We start from the raw sequence: 20,208 nt of genomic DNA, 5'->3' as shown, positions 1-20,208 counted from the left end.
CTTCCCTTTTTAAAAGATAGTAGCCATTGTTTCAGCTAGTATTTGCATCTTTTAAGTTTTTGATCCTATATTGTGACAAGCCTTCAAATAATCAATAATAGTCCTAGTCTCACAAATTGCAGCTATAGCTCTTTGACATTTCTGATATAAATTCTCATAAACAAGTAATTTCTCTAGCTGTTTTTTGGTTTCTTCTCCGATTACAATATGGGAAATAGCAGCTTCTAATGTAGCTTAAAAATTAGCGTAACTTTTCATTAGGTTCCAACAAAGCAGAGACTTTTGGAGTTGTGACTGTTGGCAGAGGAGAAGCATTTGGAGCAGCTAGGGCAGGGCTAGTAAGAAAATTTTGAGATATTTTGTATTGTTTTAATTGGGCCTTTTGTAAAGTTTAATCATTTAATTTATATTTATGTAATAAGTGTTCTGTCTGTTGCTGAATATTGGAAGGGCTAGAATGTACCTTGAAATGGCAGAATTACAGCTTTAATAAGAGCCCATAGGGGCTAGAGATCAATTGGAATATCTTTTCCTTGTTTGGCTGCTCATTTAACATTTTCTTTGACCCGGAGCCATATTTCTAAATCAAAACTGCATTTATCAGGAAACTAAGGATTATGTTCAACTACTGTTTGAAGGCAAGCCTCTATTCATTGGCGTGAAACCAGGAGTCCCTGAAATTTAAACAAATGGTGAAGTAAAGTAGAAAAATAATGGGGCTGGCCAGCCGTCTAACCCATGCCTTAGTCCTTACCGACCTCAATAGGTCGCTGAGTCACTCCGCCCGATATGCCACGTGCATCAGTGTCCCTGTTCCTTGGCGCCGTTTGTTGGGGTCCTTTAATGGACTGGAAACTGGTGGTACGGAGTCAATGATAAGAAAGTAAAAGAGAGAAAGAGAGAGAGAGAAAAAAAAAAGACCCAGGGACCTAAGCTCTGATGGAGCAAAGGTGCTTTAATGATTTTCCTATGAGTGTATATAGGCTGTGGTACAAGATACTTCTTTTGGCAATGATAGAGATCAGAAAACCGAACGTACATCAACCGTTACCAAGGGAACAAGGGGTAGTGTTAGTCACAAGGTCAGGAGGCAACCCATATCTCAAGAAAGGGGAGCAAGACTAAGGAGTTTTGTCCTAAAGAGAATGTTTACTAAAGGAGACCCAAGCCTGCCTCACACAATGACCTCAGCCCCTGGGAGCAGCGTGCTGTTCCGCTTGAAGAGGGACAGAGGACTCATGAGAGACAGCACGTAGGAATCCTCCCGTCACACATTCCCTGACAGACAATTCTCAGAATACAGAGGTTTCTACTGTAACTTGTTCTTTGAGGCTTGAATGAAAAATTAAACTAAACAAAGAATGAGGAGACTGCTGCCAGCTTGGAGATAAAACACTGATAATAATATGATAAAAGTAAATGCTGGGGCCCATGCTAGACATTCGTGATCTCATGTGATATTCCTAAGATGTATGTGGCTGTCCTCAGTTGGAGAGGGGATTGCTAGAAGGAAAAGAAGTCACTAGCAAAGTGAAGACTTTAGGGGCAGCCCAGTGACATATGAGTGGCTTTAGGTAGTGGGACATTCGCACAGATCAGGGGCACCTTTGATGCCAGTCTGTATCAAAGATCTAGGCTGGAGTAGTACTGCAATTGCATGGTTTCAGTATTGGAAGAAATGTGATGCAGGCATCCACCAGATTCTTTATATCATCCAACAAACATTTAAGGGGAACCCTGTGTGCTGGGGTCTGGGTAGGATGTTGGAAAGTCAAAGTCGAGTAACACACAGGTGTTCATTATCCTAAGGAGCTAGCAGTCTAAGTCATTTCTCACAAACCCCTGGCCCAAGAGAAATGAATGATAGTGTTCGGTGGGCATCCTGGATACCTGGCACGACAGGCCTTTCTACTGGGAGCTGCCTCTCCTCAGCTCCAACCAGCAGCTTCCAGGCTGGAAAGCAGGGTGATTGGCTCCGTTTAGATTGGCTCCATTCAGAGAAGTCTAGATATTTGTGTACTATCTCCTGACTCAAATACGGACAATCTTATCTCTATCTCTTTTTTATTTTGGTTTTCAAAAACAAAATGAGGTAGCTACAGTTGGCCTCTGGGCCAGATACCTGGTGGTTGTCAAGTGGAGTAAAACTGAGCTTTTGTTCTCACCCAGACTGTTCAAGGACAAAGCTAGTGGGAAAGCTGAGCTCTACTAAAACAAGGAGCTAAGGTGCTCACTCCTGAGGTCAAGGAAGATTTACCTGTCTGCCCATGCACAAGAAGGCTTCTTGGGGTGGAAAAGAGAGCGGACCTCACCCCATAATAAGTGTGGACATGCACCCATAGGCCTGTGCAGTGGGATCCATCTTAGCAAAAAGTTGTGAATGCATCTTGGGGAGGGTTCATGGACCAGTCAGGTGTGAAGAAAGAAAGAAGAAAACTGGCCAAGGGTAAACAAAGGCCCAGAAGGACTGTCCTATGTAAATGATTTCCTTCACCTCCATGTGGTATTGCTTCTCACTCAGGACACCCACACTCCACTTTGGGTATCTTCTCTGCCTAGTTTTTGACTCACTGCACTCCTCTTCATTAGAGAAGATGTCCATGTCCTTTCCCCCTCTGTGGGTTTCTCTGCCTGCTCCTGAGGCGAATGGAACAACTGTTTTCCCACAGGCCCTCCATACATCGTGTCATGTCTCTGATAATAAAATTTGTACCTGATTTTACAGTTTTTACCTCTTTGAAACATTCTTGCTTTCAAACAGGGGTAAGAGCCAGGACCACATTGCTTCTAACCTCTAGCTCCTGGTGGCCTAGTGGCTAGGACTCTTGGTTTTCTTCCGTTACCCAGGTTTAATTCTTGGGCAGGAAACAAAGTTCTCTCTGCAGAACCACTCACTACTCTCCCTCTGAGATCAACAGTGGGAGCCAAATGTCAAACAACTGTGTGCTGAATTCAGACTGCATGCTGTGCAGGTTTTTATACCTGCCCTAGAGGTGGGAGTAGTGAGGGGACAGAGAGGGGATTCAATTCAAGTTGGTTGATTGAATAAGAGACTGGGTGCATATTACCTTTGTTAATTTTCCTTTTTTTTTTTTTTTTTAACTTTTTCCTAGTTGTTTTATTGGCACAGCCCTTGTATTGGTGTTTGAAAGGCATTTTCATGTTTAAGAGATATTTACATTTCTTTTTTTTTCTTTGTTTTTATTTATTTATTTATTTTATTTTTCAGTGGATTTTGTCATACATTGATATGAATCAGCCATAGAGTTACACGTATTCCCCATCCCGATCCCCCCTCCCACCTCCCCCTCCACCCGATTCCTCTGGGTCTTCCCAGCCCAGGCCCGAGCACTTGACTCATGCATCCCACCTGGGCTGGTGATCTGTTTCACCATAGATAATATACATGCTGTTCTTTCGAAACATCCCACCCTCACCTTCTCCCACAGAGTTCAAAAGTCTATTCTGTACTTCTGTGTCTCTTTTTCTGTTTTGCATATAGGGTTATCGTTACCATCTTTCTAAATTTCATATATATGTGTTAGTATACTGTAATGTTCTTTATCTTTCTGGCTTACTCCACTCTGTATAATGGGCTCCAGTTTCATCCATCTCATTAGAACTGATTCAAATGAATTCTTTTTAACAGCTGAGTAATATTCCATGGTGTATATGTACCACAGCTTCCTTATCCATTCATCTGCTGATGGGCATCTAGGCTGCTTCCATATCCTGGCTCTTATAAACAGTGCTGCGATGAACATTGGGGTGCACGTGTCTCTTTCAGATCTGGATTCCTCGGTGTGTATGCCCAGAAGTGGTATTGCTGGGTCATATGGCAGTTCTATTTTCAGTTTTTTAAGAAATCTCCACACTGTTTTCCATAGTGGCTGTACTAGTTTGCATTCCCACCAACAGTGTAAGAGGGTTCCCTTTTCTCCACACCCTCTCCAGCATTTATTGCTTGTAGACTTTTGGATAGCAGCCATCCTGGCTGGCGTGTAATGGAAGTTGGTTGATTGAATAAGAGACTGGATGCATATTACCTTTGTTAATTTTCCTTCCATTTGTAAAGAAGGATCAGCAGGGTGATGTAAACCAATAAATTTAATAATATCCGTTTGTTGGGGACAAATGTATAGAATTTTACTTCCCTAATAGGTTCCATGTGAAATGAGCACAATTGTGCAGTAGCTTGAACATTCTTTGACATTGCCCTTCTTTGGCATTGCAGTGAAAACAGACTTTTTCCAGTCCTGTGACCATTGCTGAGTTTTCTTAATTTGCTGGCATATTGAGTGCAGCACTTTCACAGCACCATGTTTTAGGATTTGAAATAGCTCAGCTGGAATTCCATCACTTCCGCTAGCTTTGTTCATAGTGATGCCTCCTAAGGCTCACTTGACTTCACACTCCAGCATGTCTGGCTCTAGGTGAGTGATCACACCATTGAGGTTATCTGGGCCATTAAGATCTTTTTTTTTTATAGTTCTTTTGTGTATTCTTGCCACCTCTTCTTAATATCTTCTGCTTCTGTTAGGTCCTTGCCATTTCTGTCCTTTATTGTGCCCATCTTTGCATGAAATGTTCCCTTGGTATCTCTCATTTTCTTGAAGAGATCTCTAATTTTTCCCATTCTATTGTTTTCTCCTATTTCTTTGAATTGTTCACTTAAGGCTGCTTTCTTATTTCTCCTGGCTCTTCTTTGGGGCTGTGCATTCAGATGGGTAAATCTTTCCTTTCCGCCTTTGCCTTTCACTTCTCTTCTTTTCTCAGTTATTTGTATAGCCTCCTCAGACAATCAATTTATCTTGTTGCATTTCTTTTTTTCCTGGGAATGGTTTTAGTCACCACCTCCTGTACAATGTTACAAATCTTTGTCTGTAATTCTTCAGGCACTCTGTCTATAACATCTAATCCCTGGACTCTATTAGTCACTTAAACTGTATAATCATAAAGGATTTGATTTAAGTCACATCTGAACGGCCTAATTGTTTCCCCTTCTTTCTTCAATTTAAGTCTGAATTTGCCGATAAAAAGCTCATGATTTGAGCCAAGTCAGCTCCTGGTATTGTTTTTGCTGACTGTATACAGCCTCTTCACCTTTGTATGCAAAAAATATAATCAATCTGATTTTGATATTGACTACACAATTGTCCTCATTTCCCATACTAGCAAGGTAATGCTCAAAATCCTTCAAATTAGGCTTCAAAAATACTTGACCCAAGAACCTCCAAATGTACAAGCTGGATTTAGAAATGGCAGAGGAACCAGAGATCAAATTGCCAACATCCATTGGATCATAGAAAAAGCAAGGGAGTTCCAGAAAAACATCTAGTTCTGCTTTGTTGACTTGCTAAATTCTTTGACTGTGTGAGTCACAACAAACTGTGGAAAATTCATAAAGAGTTGGGAATACCAGACCGCCTTACTTACCTACTGAGAAACCCATATGCAGGTCAAGAAGCAACAGTTAGAACTGGACATGGAACAATGGACTGGTTAAAGTTGGGAAAGGAGTACATCAAGGCTGTATACTGTCACCCTGCTTATTTAACTTATATGTAGAATACATCAAGGGAAATGCTGGGCTGGATGAAGCACAAACTGGAGTTAAGATTACTGGAAGAAATATCAACAAACTCAGATATGCATATGACACTACCTTAATGGCAAAAAGCACAGATGAGCTAAAGAGCCTCTTGATGAAAGTCAAAGAAAAGAGTGAAAACCTGGCTTAAAATTCAACATTCAAAAGCTAAGATCACAGTATCTGGTCCCATCACTTCAAGGCAAACAGATGGAGAAATAATGGAAACAGTGGCAGATTTAATTTTCTTGGTCTCCAAAATCATTGTGGACAGTGACTGAAGCTATGAAATTAAAAGATGCTTGCTCCTTGGAAGAAAAGCGATAACAAACCTAGACAGTATATTACAAAGCAGAGACATCACTTTGCCAACAAAGGTCCGTATAGTCAAAGCTATGGTTTTTCCAGTAGTCAAGTACACATGTGAGAATTGGCCCATAAAGAAGGCTGAGTGCTGAAGAATTAATGCTTTTGAATTGTGGTGCTGGGAAAGACTCTTGAGAGTCCTTTTCACAGCAAGGAGATCAAAACAGTCAATTCTGAAGGAAATCTTTGGATATTCATTGGAAGGACTGATGCTGAAGCTAAGTTCCAATAATTTGCCCATCTGATGTGAAGAACTAACTCATTGGAAAAGACCTGATGCTGGAAAAAATTGAGGGCAGGAGGAAAAGAGGGCAAAAGAGGATGAGATGATTGTATGCCATCACTGACTCCATGGACACGAGTTTGAGCAGACTCCAGGAGACAGTGGAGGACAGGGAAGCCTGGTGTGCTGCGTTCATGGGGTTATGAAGAGTCATACATGACGAGTGACTGAACAGCAGCAATAGGATTCAGGCCTTGAAACTTTTTGTCTGCCAAACCAAACCCAGAAACAGAAAATTGCAAAGTGTTTAATCAATCAAAGAACACACAAACAAAATACAAACCACTCAGAGCTCCTGCTCAGCCTGAGATGAACAGGGTTACCTCTTAGACTGTTATTCCATGCAAAGTAAAGGCGATGGTGCTTCACGGTTCCTTCTACGACTCCCAGGGCCTGGGTGTTTCTATGTGAGGTCTGTCCAAGCCTGTCCTCTGCATAGAATACTAGGAGGCTCTCTGGTCACCAGGTGTGTATAGATGGGGTGCTGGGTCTTAGCCCTCATTTTTGCACATTGTTAACATTCAGCTTTGGTGGTTCAGTCCCTACAGAGGGGATTTGACAGCGTCTAACACATGACAGACACATATGCCCTTTAACTTAGCAATTCTACTTCTAGGGATCTATCCCAAAAATACACTGGCAAAAATACAAGTACCATATGCACAAGCTCTTCACTACAACACTGTTTGTAAAAGCAAAATATTATAAATATACCCAAACTGACCTTCCACGGGGGAGTATGGAGTAAGGCACAAGGCATCCCAGCACCTGGGTATGATGTGGATGGAGGGAGGAGTGGGATGCGTGAGACCCTCAGGGTACACTGTTTTTAGTTTTTTGAAAAAGAGGTACCAGAAAAGTGCTTACAGTTGTTGCTTTTACATACACACATATGTCTATTTTCAATAAGAAAGAGGGGAAGAATAAGCCTAAACCTACTGAAAATATAATATATGGATGAGGGCCAGGGACAGAAGTGATTTTTCTTGTTTTATAGTTTGACTTTGCAACCAAGAAAACGCGTTACAGGATCAAAAATAAATAAATACATCTGTAGAAGCTGAGAACAATTGACAGCAAATTAGCCTTAGTGTATCAAGTTGGTGACATGACTGCGCAGAACAAAATGTTATTTCAGTTCAGTTCAGTCGCTCAGTCGTGTCCGACTCTGCGACCCCATGAATCGCAGCACGCCAGGCCTCCCTGCCCATCATCAACTCCTGGAGTTTACTTAAACTCATGCCCATCGAGTTGGTGATGCCATCCAGCCATCTCATCCTCTGTCATCCCTTTCTCCTCCTGCCCACAATCCCTCCAAACATCAGGGTCTTTTCCAATGAGTCAACTCTTTGCATGAGGTGGCCAAAGTACTGGAGTTTCAGCTTCAGCATCAGTCCTTCCAATGAATACCCAGGACTGATCTCCTTTAGGATGGACTGGTTGGATCTCCTTGCAGTCCAAGGGACTCTCAAGAGTCTCCTCCAAGACCACAGTTCAAAAGCATCAATTTTTTGGTGCTCAGCTTTCTTCACTGTCCAACTCTCACATCCATACATGACCACTGGGAAAACCATAGCCTTGACCAGACAGACCTTTGTTGGCAAAGTAATGTCTCTGCTCTTTAATATGCTATTTAGGTTGGTCATAACTTTCCTTCCAAGGATTAAGCGTCTTTTAATTTCATGGCTGCAATCACCATCTGCAGTGATTTTGGAGCCCCAGAAATGAAGTCTGACACTGTTTCCACTGTCTCCTCATCTATTTCCCATGAGGTGATGGGACCAGATGCCATGATCTTAGTTTTCTGAATGTTAAGCTTTAAGCCAACCTTTTCACTCTCCTCTTTCACTTTCATCAAGAGGCTTTTTAGTTCCTCTTCACTCTCTGCCATAAGGGTGGTGTCATCTGCATATCTGAGGTTTTTGGTATTTCTCCCAGCAATCTTGATTCCAGCTTGTGCTTCTTCCAGCCCAGTGTTTCTTATGATGTACTCTGCATATAAGTTAAATAAGCAGGGTGACAATATACAGCCTTGACATACTCCTTTTCCTATTTGGAACCAGTCTGTTGTTATACATGGACATCACCAGATGGTCAACACTGAAATCAGATTGATTATATTCTTTGCAGCCAAAGATGGAGAAACTCTATACAGTCAGCAAAAACAAGACCAGGAGCTGACTGTGGCTCAGATCATGAACTCCTTATTGCCAAATTCAGACTTAAACTGAAGAAAGTAGGGAAAACCACTAGACCATTCAGGCATGACCTAAATCAGATCCCTTATGACTATACAGTGGAAGTGAGAAATAGATTTAAGGGACTAGATCTGATAGACAGAGAGCCTGATGAACTATGGACGGAGGTTCATGACATTGTACAGGAGACAGGGATCAAGGCCATCCCCAAGGAAAAGAAATGCAAAAAGGCAAAATGGTTGTCTGAGGAGGCAATACAAATAGCTGTGAAAAGAAGAGAAGCAAAAAGCAAAGGAGAAAAGGAAAGATATTCCCATTTGAATGCACAGTTCCAAAGAATAGCCAGGAGAGATATGAAAGCCTTCCTCAGCGATCAATGCAAGGAAACATTATTTAAGTGGCTCTAAAACACAGAATTTGATTCTACATTCACAGTGGAATGTCTTCTAATGGCAAAGACAATAAAAAAATACTCTCTCACATCCAAAAGAAAACCAAAAACAAAAAAGCAAAATATTTGAGACTATCCACCACCTTATTGTTGGTGATGTTGCTTTTGTTATTGTGAAAGTATCATATATGTGTTATTGGTTAAAGCAAGTCAGTAATTAGTGCTAATGTTCTGAAGCAAGATTTTCAGTGGATAGAAAAAAGTTTCAAGTCTAAAACACAAGATGTTAAGTAAGGGCCCTATAGCCTAAAACTTGATAACATAAGTTTGTACCATTTAATTATTTTCCTTATTTTTCTTTTCTTTAAAGAAATCTTTACTTCCTGGCTCTGATGACTGAAAAGCCTAAGAAGGGATGGCGACTTGGTTATAGTGACAATCCAGAGGTCTATCATGGGGCCTCTAAGCTCCATTTCCCACCTGAGGGTCCATGGAATTTTGAAGAGATGACTGATTTCAGGACTGGGCCAGGGAATGAACAAGATAAGCCTGAGAATCTTGAAGGACCAGAAATTTGAGGGCCTTCAAAGATTAGCAAGAACTGAATAAAAAGTTTAGGAATCCATTTGATGAGGCCAAAAGTGAGACAATTTTAGCATCAGATCAAATCGATGTTAAAAATATTAAATATTAATTTAAACAATTAAATTAAATGTATAAAATTAAACATATTAAATATACAAAAATTAAAATATAAAACAAATTAAATATATAAACAAATTAAATATATAAAAATCCAACATTTCCAAGTGTTAAAAGATAATATCTAATTTGTCACTATGTCAGATTGCTAAGAGTACCAACTCACTATTCTGGGCACTGACTTTCCAGTACTATCTTTGTTTGTGTGAAGCATATTTCATATAACTACAAAGATTTGAAAGAATGCTCTTATTCATTGAAGGATTCCAGGAATTAAATTCTGGACTGGTAGAAAAAAGAAACCACTGTTTTGCAACATCCTCATGAACCAGTGGATGTTGGCCAAGATCATCCATGGATGATAAAACTATAAGTGAAAGTGAAAGTTGTTTCTGAATCTCTGCAACCCCATGAACTTTAAAGTCCATGAAGTTCTCCAGGCCAGAATATTGGAGTGGGTAGCCTTCCCTTCTCCAGGGGATCTACTGAACCCAGCGATCGAACCCAGGTCTCCCACATTGCAGGTGAATTCTTTATCAGATGAGCTACCTGGCAAGCCACAGAATACTGGAGTGGGTAGCCTATCCCTTCTCCAGCAGATCTTCCCAACCCTGGAATCAAACTAGGGTCCCTTGAATTGCAGGCAGATTCTTTACCAGCTGAGCTACCAGAGAAGCCCATAAGACCATAAGACAAAACCATAAGATGAAAGGTCAAAGGGGAAGTATAATGCATGCATGAGGTTGGCAACATCAAGACCCTCTCTATCTCAGCATACATCAAAGTGAGGCAACTAGTAATTATGTCTTTTGAAGTGATGCCATAAGTAATGTGTGGAACTACAAATCTTCCAATACAAATATTCCAGTTGGAACTACAAATATTCCAATAAAATTTGTTGAACTCAAGTCTGCATCTAACTACCAGTTTTTAAGAATTACAACTGGAGAAGGCAATGGCAACCCACTCCAGTATTCTTGCCTGGAAAATCCCATGGATGGAGGAACCTGGTAGGCTGCAGTCCATGGGGTCACTAAGAGTTGGACACGACTGAGCGACTTCACTTTCACTTTTCATTTTCATGCATTGGAGAAAGACATGGCAAACCACTCCAGTGTTCTTGCCTAGAGAATCCCAGGGACGGGGGAGCCTGGTGGGCTGCCGTCTATGGGGTCGCACAGATTTGGACACGACTGAAGCAACTTAGCAGCAACAGCAGCAACAGCAGTAGATAAAGGAACAGAGAAGCAGTCCTCTAAATCAGCAGTCCCCTAAATCAGCAGTCCCCAGCTCTTTCAGCACTAGGGACTGGTTTCCTGGAAGACAATTTTTCTAGAGACCTGGGTGCAGGGGGTAATTTCTGGATGATTCAAGGTTATTATATTTTTTCTGAATTTTATTTCTATTTTTGTTATGTTGTGATATATAATGAAATAATTATTCAACTCATCATAATGCAGAATCAGTGGGAGCCATGAGCTTGTTATCCTGGAATGAGACTGCCCCATCTGGGGGTGATGGGAGAGCAATGGGAGCAGCTGTAAATACAGATAAAGCCTCACTCACTGGCCTGCTGCTCACCTCCTGCTGTGTGGTCTGGGTCCTAATAGATCAAGGGCTGGTACTGGTCCTGGTATTGGTGTTGTGGACTCCTGCTCTCAACACAAGACATAGGACTTTCTGTGAGACAAACCACCTAACTCCTCCCACATTTTAAACAAATAAATTGTTTAAAAAGGAAGGAGGAGACTTTCATTTATTGAAAGTCCTAGTACAACCAAATGTAACATACAAATGTTCATCCTCTAGATCTAGATTTGAATAAATAAACTGCTAAAGATTTTTTTTAGAAGATTGGAGAAGTTTGTGGTTTTCATTCTGTCTGCCTTCTGATGGATAAGGATAAAAGGAAGCATCACTATCAACAAAGCTAGTGGAGGTGATGGAATTCCAACTGAGCTATTTCAAATCCTAAAAGATGATGCTGTGAAAGTGCTGCACTCAATATGCCAGCAAATTAGGAAAACTCAGCAGTGTCCATAGGACCTGAAAATGTCAGTTTTCATTCCAGTCTCAAAGAAGGGCAATGCCAAAGAGCGTTCAAACTACAACATAATTGCACTCATCTCACATGCTAACAAAGTAATGCTCAAACTTCTTCAAGCTAGGCTTCAACAGTATGTGACTGAGAATTTCCAGATGTTCAAGCTAGATTTAGGAAAGTCAGAGGAACCAGAGATCAAATTGCCAACATCCGCTGGATCATTGAAAAAGCTGGAGAATTCCAGAAAAACATCTACTTCTGTTTCATTGACTACAGTAAAGCCTTGGGTGTGTGGATCACAATAAACTGTGGAAAATTCTGAAAGAGATGGTGCTGGGAGCCAGCACATGAGACCCTACCCCTAACAAGGCCATAAGGCAGAAAACCTGACAGGCAAGGCGGATCAGGTTTTCAGGGATTTCGAAAAGCTGCCCCCGGCGCTCACCTTAAAGATGATATCTGTCTTTCTGATGCCTGCCTCAATGGACTACTCCCTAATTTCTGTGACACAGGCAGGAAGGACTTCCCTGATCTCTTCCCAAATAAGAATCAATTTAGAACTTTAATCAATAAGTTTCCCAGGTAGTGGTATTTTATGAGATTATCCAGGGTGAAAGGAGTGTTTTAATTTAAACTCCTTTGCTGGTAGTTTGTTAGCCAAATGCATTTATGCCCTTGGTACTAATATGCATGATTGCTTATAATATCCTAATCATAAAATAGCATAAAGAAGCTGATTATATAAAAGCCCTAATAGACATAGAGCCTTTTTAGGGGGTAAAGGAGTCCTATTAGAAAACATAAGAAAAATTATTCTATAGGTGGTTATTGGGTTGAGATTTGCTTGCTGTGTTTTGCTTTTAATGTGCTAAGGTAGTGTTATAGAAACCATTGTTAATATAGTTTAAGATCTAGAGAAATAAGGACTTAGCCCTAGTGTGGTAACAATGAGATGGTTGTTAATTGTCAGCCAGGAGTGCTAGGCAGAGGCTGCCTCACTGAAGCTGCAGGGTCTGTATGGGGTAAACTTCTTAGATAAATGCAACTGACAACTTTTGCAGAAGGGTTAATTTTTGTATTAACAAGGATATAATTCTATTCTGTACTATTTCCCTATGAGACTGCTACCATTCAGTTAAGGTCACCATAAAAACGGAAAACAGGTTTACATTCACCTGACCTGCATAAAATGTTAATGGCCCCAAGGCCAGAAGATCATGTGCTAAGAATTACTATAGAATTAGAAAGCAAAAAATATCCTGCTTTTCCTAAAACACAAAATGATGTAATACTAATCCTGTGTAATCATGAGTAAGCATCTTGTACCTTGAAAACGATCTGTGAAAGGGTATAAAACCGGTTGTCAAAAAGTAAAACACAGACTTGGCCCTATCAAGGCTAGTCTCACGTGTCTTCTCTCTCTCTCGCCGACGCTGTTCATCCTGAGGGTACCCCCTGGATCCTGCCGAGGCTGGACCCCGGCAAGTGGCGCCACGAACAGGGAACCCGAAGGTAAGCCCCCCACATTGTTCAGTTTTCGGGATGGCTAGGACCCCACTAGGGCGCTGCAGGCCCCCCTGCATAAGATAGGTAGGGTGAGGAAAGTGGGTAGGCTTTAGGTTTCTTCTTTAAAACCCCACTAGGGCGCTACAGGCCCCCCTGCATAAGAAAGGTAGGGTAAGAAAAGTGGGTACGTTTCAGTTTCCTTCTTCTCTACAGATCCTTTCCTTTTTCTTCTTCTAATTACTAACAAAAATGGGTAACAGCGAGTCAAAAGAAAGGCAACTTTTTATTGGAGTGATATTACAACTATTGAACAAGAGAGGTATTAAAGTGAAAAAGGCCAACATTCAATCCTTTTTCACATTTGTACAGGAACAATGCCCTTGGTTCCCAGAAGAGGGCACCGTTAACTTAGATATATGGGAAAAGGTGGGAAAACAGTTAAGAGATTATTATACTTTAAATGGACCGGAGAAGGTGCCCACCGATACCTTCTCCCTGTGGGGCATGATTAGAGATGCCTTAGATCCGACTCAGGAATCCGAAAAAGTAAAAGTTAAGGGAAATGAAGACGATGATGGGTCCCAACCGAACTATCAACAGTTAAGACAGATATTAGCTGCTATGAACACTGATAGTCATTCAGAAGGTAGGGACGAAGAAGAAAAACAACTTTCACCCCAAGATGAGGAAGATTTAGAGAAAGCAGAAACTCATTATCATTCTGATGAGGATTAGCCTTTTTCTGCCCAAGACGCTCCTAAAAGTTTAACAGATACATCTCCAATTAGGCCTTCTGTAAAATCCAATTCTAAAAACCCTAAAGTATCCGTAGAACGGGATAAAAGAGGCATAGAGTGATTTCAACCCCCCATGCCTCCCCCTCCATATAGGGGTAAAGACCTTTCCTTAGGTTTTTCACAAAGAAGGGTGCTTTCAAGGCCTGAGGATGATTTTGACCCCTATCTTGAGGCTTGCTTTCCTGTATTATATGATACAGATGAAGAAAGCCCCACTTGGGAACCCCTTCCAATTAAACTGATTAAGTAACTCAAACAGGCTTGCTCCTCATATGGAGCTACAACCCCATATACCTTAACATTATTAGACACTTTGGCAGCTAGATGGATGACCCCATATGATTGGAGGGCAGTTGCTAAGGCTTGTTTATCTGGAGGACAGTATCTACTTTGGAGAACTGAATATGAAGATTTGGCCCATAAGCAAGCTAGGGATAACAATAAATATGGTCCAAAACATATTGTGCAAGAAATGCTGGCAGGAATTAATGAATTTCAATCAGTTAGAGATTAAATGAATTTCGATAGAAAAGCTCTAGAACAAGTGACAGCTTATGCTCTCGGGGCCTGGCGTTCCTTGGCTCAAGGAAAAGAATTAACCTCTTCCCTATCTGACATAAAACAGAAACCAGAAGAGCCGTATGAAGACTTTGTATCTAGACTTATTGAAGGAATCCACAGGGTCATTCCTAGCGATGGAGCAGCTGAGATCTTAATAAAACAGCTAGCATTTGATAATGCAAATTCTGTCTGCCAGACCTTACTTCGCCCTATAAGAAAGTCTGGAGATATAGGAGAGTATATTAAGCAGTGCTCAGATGTAGGGCCAGCAATGATGCAGGGCGTAGCCATAGCTGCAGCTATAAAGGGTAGCTCTTATCAACAAGCAATGCAGTCCTTCTTTGCCGGCAAGGGCAATCCTCCAAAGGGCCACTCAAACAGTCAGGGACAAAATACTAATCTAAATAAAACCTGTTTATCCTGTGGTCAGATGGGACATTTCAGCCGTGCCTGCCCTCAAAAGGCCACCAATACTCCTTTGCTAAATTCTACCTCCATAGTTATGGCCCCCAGTCTTCCTAAGGTCCCCTGCCCTCGCTGCCAGAGGGGATACCACTGGGCCAAGGACTGTAGATCCAAGTTCCATAAAAACGGAACCTTGTTAGTTTCTGGCCAACAGTCAGGAAACGGATTGAGGGGCCAGCCTCAGGCCCCGACAACTATTGGGGCAACGACATTAAACCCATTCATACCCTTCGTCCCGTCACAAAACTCATCAGAGCAATTCCAGGCAGTGCAGGACTGGACCTCTGTTCCACCGCCACAACAATATTAATACCTGACTCCCCCGCTGTGAAAATTCCCACTGGTGTTCATGGCCCTTTGCCTAGAGAAACGATGGGACTATTAATAGGCAGGAGCTCCACGTCCTTACATGGAATCACAGTGATTCCAGAAGTCATAGACTCAGACTGTACTGGTGAAATTCAAATAATGGTGTCTCCCCCAACTAAGACTATTCAAATCTAAAAAGGACAGAAAATAGCTCAGTTGCTGATGCTACCTTGTCATGCTGACGTAAGAAACCCTACTTCAGTTCCCACTTTGCCTTTTGGGGTAAATCCCCATGGCTTACTATGTAATGTGCTTTTGCAGATGGATGTAACACATGTTCCTTCTTTTGGAAAACTATCCTTTGTGCATGTTACTGTAGATACCTTCTCCCATGTCATTGTGACTACTGCCAGAACGGGAAAAGCCTATAAAGATGTAGTTCAACATCTTTTTGCCTGTTTTTCCTATTTAGAAATGCCAAAATCAATTAAGACAGACAATGCTCCAGCTTATACATCTAAGTCCTTTAAAAATTTCTGTGCCCAATTCGGTATATCCCACTCTACAGGAATTCCTTACAATCCCCAGGGACAAGCAATTGTAGAAAGGGCACATCAGACACTCAAAACACAAATCTCTAAATTACAGGAAGGGCAGTTCAAATAGTTCTCCACTCCACATTTTGCAGCATACCCTCTTCGTCCTCAATAACCTTAATGCTGATCAAGCCGGTTTAACAGCTATGTTCTGTCCCTGGAACCCAGAACAAAAAGATAGGAGACCTTTAGTAAAGTGAAAAGACCTCCTTTCTGGACTGTGGAAGGGACCTGATCCCTTGCTAACCAGTGGGCGAGGGTGGGCTTGTAGTTTCCCACAGGGTGCTGACTCGCCAATTTAGATCCCAGACAGACTGATTCGCCATGTCACAGTCCCCCAGACCTCCGGTTCCCTCACAGCCTCAACCATAAAGGAGGAAGAGCACTCCTCTGCCCTTGCCTCGGCCACTCACCTAGAAGGTCCAGCAGACTCTGAAACAACCTGCAGTGGAGATCCCAGAAGAAAAAATGGAAACCACCAGGACGTCCTGCACGGGCAACTCAACAAGCCTCCATACCCACATGGGGGCAAATTAAGTCACTCTGTCATCAAGCACAGGGAATAGCTTCCCTGCAGGGATCTTCAGCCTCTCCCGAAAGGGTTTTTATTGCCATGCTTGCCTTACTGTCTTGTCAGGCAAGTGCTACCTCTTCTACTTAAAAAAAAATACTGGGAATATTTCCCTGATCCCCTGACCTTCCAAGTAATTACTTGGAACAGCGACCCTATACGGGTCAACACAAATCAGCCTCATCTCTTGGGAGGATCCTATACTTCTTATGATAAAGATCACTACCCATCAATTTTAACTATACTTTTAGGGGATTAACGGATGATCTTCCCCTTTGCTTTAACTTCCCCCATAGTCATACAAGTGATCTCATCACTCCCTCTAAGGAGGGGTGTGTTGGAGCCTCCAAGAAAGCAATTCTGACAGATTCTCCAGCATCAAAATTTTCAGAGAAAACAGGAGATCAGGTGGTTTGGATATTACAGGCGCATATGCCCGGGGTCCTTGACCCCTATAAATCCTTGTTCCTTAATGCTCCACCAAAATATCCAAATTGTATTGATGTTGCTCCGTCAGATGTCATATGGAAAACTATAGACAACCGCCTTGGATATCCAGTATGGAAACCTTGTACTTATCATTCAAAAATAGATTATAGAATACTGGGAGGCAGAAACTATTCGGTGCAAGACTGGAGCAATCCAAATCCAAGCCAGAATCTAGGAGCTGTTTCTGACCATGTCAGTAGGTTTAGCAATTGGAAAAATGATTCCCTCCCTTGGCCACTGGTGCCCAGCAGATGGTATTATAATCAATTTGTTCCCCCCATGTTGTCCTATACAACTAAGGGTAAAACTTTTTTGCAACCAGAAATTTGGAGAGCCCTTGCTGCCACCTCCCTTGTTACTCTATCTCGGCCAGAGAATGATTCCACCTATTCTGTGCTGGCTTCTTTACCCTCCTCTTATGTTTTTTTTTGTTTACTAATGACTCAAAAAGGCTTCATATACAGATGAATTATTCAGGTGGATCAAATATAGTCTACTATGAACAATGCATGCTTTCATCCTGTTTAACCCCTCAATATAATATTTGTTCTTTTGTGGTGCTTCAACGTCCACCCTACCTTATGGTACCTGTCAGAGTGAAAGCCTATTGGTATGACAATTATGGTTTAGCCAGTCTGCAACAACTACAAGATTAAATGCGTTCCCGATGGTTTGTAGGACTACTTATTCTAGGGATTTCAGCTTTGATAACAGCAATTACCTCTGTCACTGTGGCAGCGATATCCTTGACTCAACAAGTACATACTGCTCAATATGTCAATGAAATGTCAAAAAATGTTCCTTTAGCCCTAGCTATGCAAGAGATTATAGATAGGAAATTAGTAGGAAAAATAGATGCCCTAGAAGAAGCAGTCATGCATTTTGGAACTGAGTTACAGGCTTTAAGGGTAAAGTTAGCGTTATCCTGTCACGCCAACTATTGGTGGATCTGTGTAACGCCCCTAAAAGTAATTGATACAGATTACAATTGGGAAAAGATTAAAAATCATATTTCAGGTGTATGGAAAACTCCAGCATTAGTTTAGATCTTGGAAAGCTTCACGGTCAGATAAAAACCTTAGAACGTTCCCGCCTGGACTTTACTGCTGCAGGAGCTGCTAATAATTTTTTTCATACCTTTTCTAACTTTATTACTGGAAAAAATATCCTATCAACTATTTTCAGTTATGCTGCTGTAGCAGCCCTTGTTTTACTTTTCATTATAATCCTTCCTTGCATTGTCAGAACTCACCGGCAGAGCACTCAGAAGCTTGCGACTGAGATCCATCTGGCTGTCTTAAAAAGTAAACAAAGGGAGAGATGCCGGGAGCCAACACAGGAGACCCTACCCCTAGCAAGGCCATAAGGCAGAAAACCTGATGGGCAAGGCGGATCAGGTTTTCAGGGATTTCGAAAAGCTGCCCCCGGCGCTCACCTTAAAGATGATATCTGTCTTTCTGATGCCTGCCTCAATGGACTACTCCCTAATTTCTGTGACACAGGCAGGAAGGACTTCCCTGATCTCTTCCCAAATAAGAATCAATTTAGAACTTTAATCAATAAGTTTCCCAGGTAGTGGTATTTTATGAGATTATCCAGGGTGAAAGGAGTGTTTTAATTTAAACTCCTTTGCTGGTAGTTTGTTAGCCAAATGCATTTATGCCCTTGGTACTAATATGCATGATTGCTTATAATATCCTAATCATAAAATAGCATAAAGAAGCTGATTATATAAAAGCCCTAATAGACATAGAGCCTTTTTAGGGGGTAAAGGAGTCCTATTAGAAAACATAAGAAAAATTATTCTATAGGTGGTTATTGGGTTGAGATTTGCTTGCTGTGTTTTGCTTTTAATGTGCTAAGGTAGTGTTATAGAAACCATTGTTAATATAGTTTAAGATCTAGAGAAATAAGGACTTAGCCCTAGTGTGGTAACAATGAGATGGTTGTTAATTGTCAGTCAGGAGTGCTAGGCAGAGGCTGCCTCACTGAAGCTGCAGGGTCTGTATGGGGTAAACTTCTTAGATAAATGCAACTGACAACTTTTGCAGAAGGGTTAATTTTTGTATTAACAAGGATATAATTCTATTCTGTACTATTTCCCTATGAGACTGCTACCATTCAGTTAAGGTCACCATAAAAATGGAAAACAGGTTTACATTCACCTGACCTGCATAAAATGTTAATGGCCCCAAGGCCAGAAGATCATGTGCTAAGAATTATTATAGAATTAGAAAGCAAAAAATATCCTGCTTTTCCTAAAACACAAAATGATGTAATACTAATCCTGTGTAATCATGAGTAAGCATCTTGTACCTTGAAAACGATCTGTGAAAGGGTATAAAACCGGTTGTCAAAAAGTAAAACACAGACTTGGCCCTATCAAGGCTAGTCTCACGTGTCTTCTCTCTCTCTCGCCGACGCTGTTCATCCTGAGGGTACCCCCTGGATCCTGCCGAGGCTGGACCCTGGCAAGATGGGAATACCAAACCACTTTATCTGCCTCATGAAGAAACTGTATGCAGGTCAAGAAGCAACAGTTAGAACTGAACATGGAACAACAGACTGGTTCCAAATTGAGAAGGAGTACATCAAGGCTGTATATTGTCACCCTGCTTATTTAACTTCTATGCAGAGTACATCATGCGAAATGCCAGGCTGGATGAAGCACAAGCTGGAATCAAGATTGCCAGGAGAAATATTAATAACCTCAGGTATGCAGATGACACCACCTTTATGACAGAAAGTGAAGAGGAACTAAAGAGTCTCTTGATGAAAGTGAAAGAAGAGAGTGAAAAAGCTGGCTTAAAACTCAACATTCAAAAAAACTAAGATCATGGCATCTGGTCCCATCACTTCATGGTAAATAGATGGGGAAAAAATTGGGAACAGTGACAGACTTTATTTTCTTGGGCTCCAAAATCACTGCAGATGATGACTGCAGCCATGAAATTAAAAGATGCTTGCTCCTTGAAAGAAAGCTATAACAAGGCTAGATAGCATATTAAAAAGCAGAGACATTGCTTTACCAACAAGGTCCATATAATCAAAGCTCTGGTTTTTCCAGTAGTCACATATGGAAAGTTAGACCATAAAGAAAGCAGAGCACCAAAGAACTGATGCTTTTGAACTGTGGTATTGGGAGAAGACTCTTGAGAGTCCCTTGGATTTCAAGATCAAACCAGTCCATTCTAAAGGAAATCAATCCTGAATATTCATTGAAAGGATTGATGCTGAAGTTGAGGCTCCAATACTTTGGCCATCTGCTGCGAAGAGCTGACTCATTAGAAAAGACCCTGATGTTGGGAAAGATTGAAGGCAGGAGGAGAAGGGGATAACA

This window comes from Muntiacus reevesi, chromosome 5 (assembly GCF_963930625.1).
Source record: "Muntiacus reevesi chromosome 5, mMunRee1.1, whole genome shotgun sequence".
NCBI classification, from domain to species: Eukaryota; Metazoa; Chordata; class Mammalia; order Artiodactyla; family Cervidae; genus Muntiacus; species Muntiacus reevesi.
Note: the sequence above shows the minus strand (reverse complement) of the source record.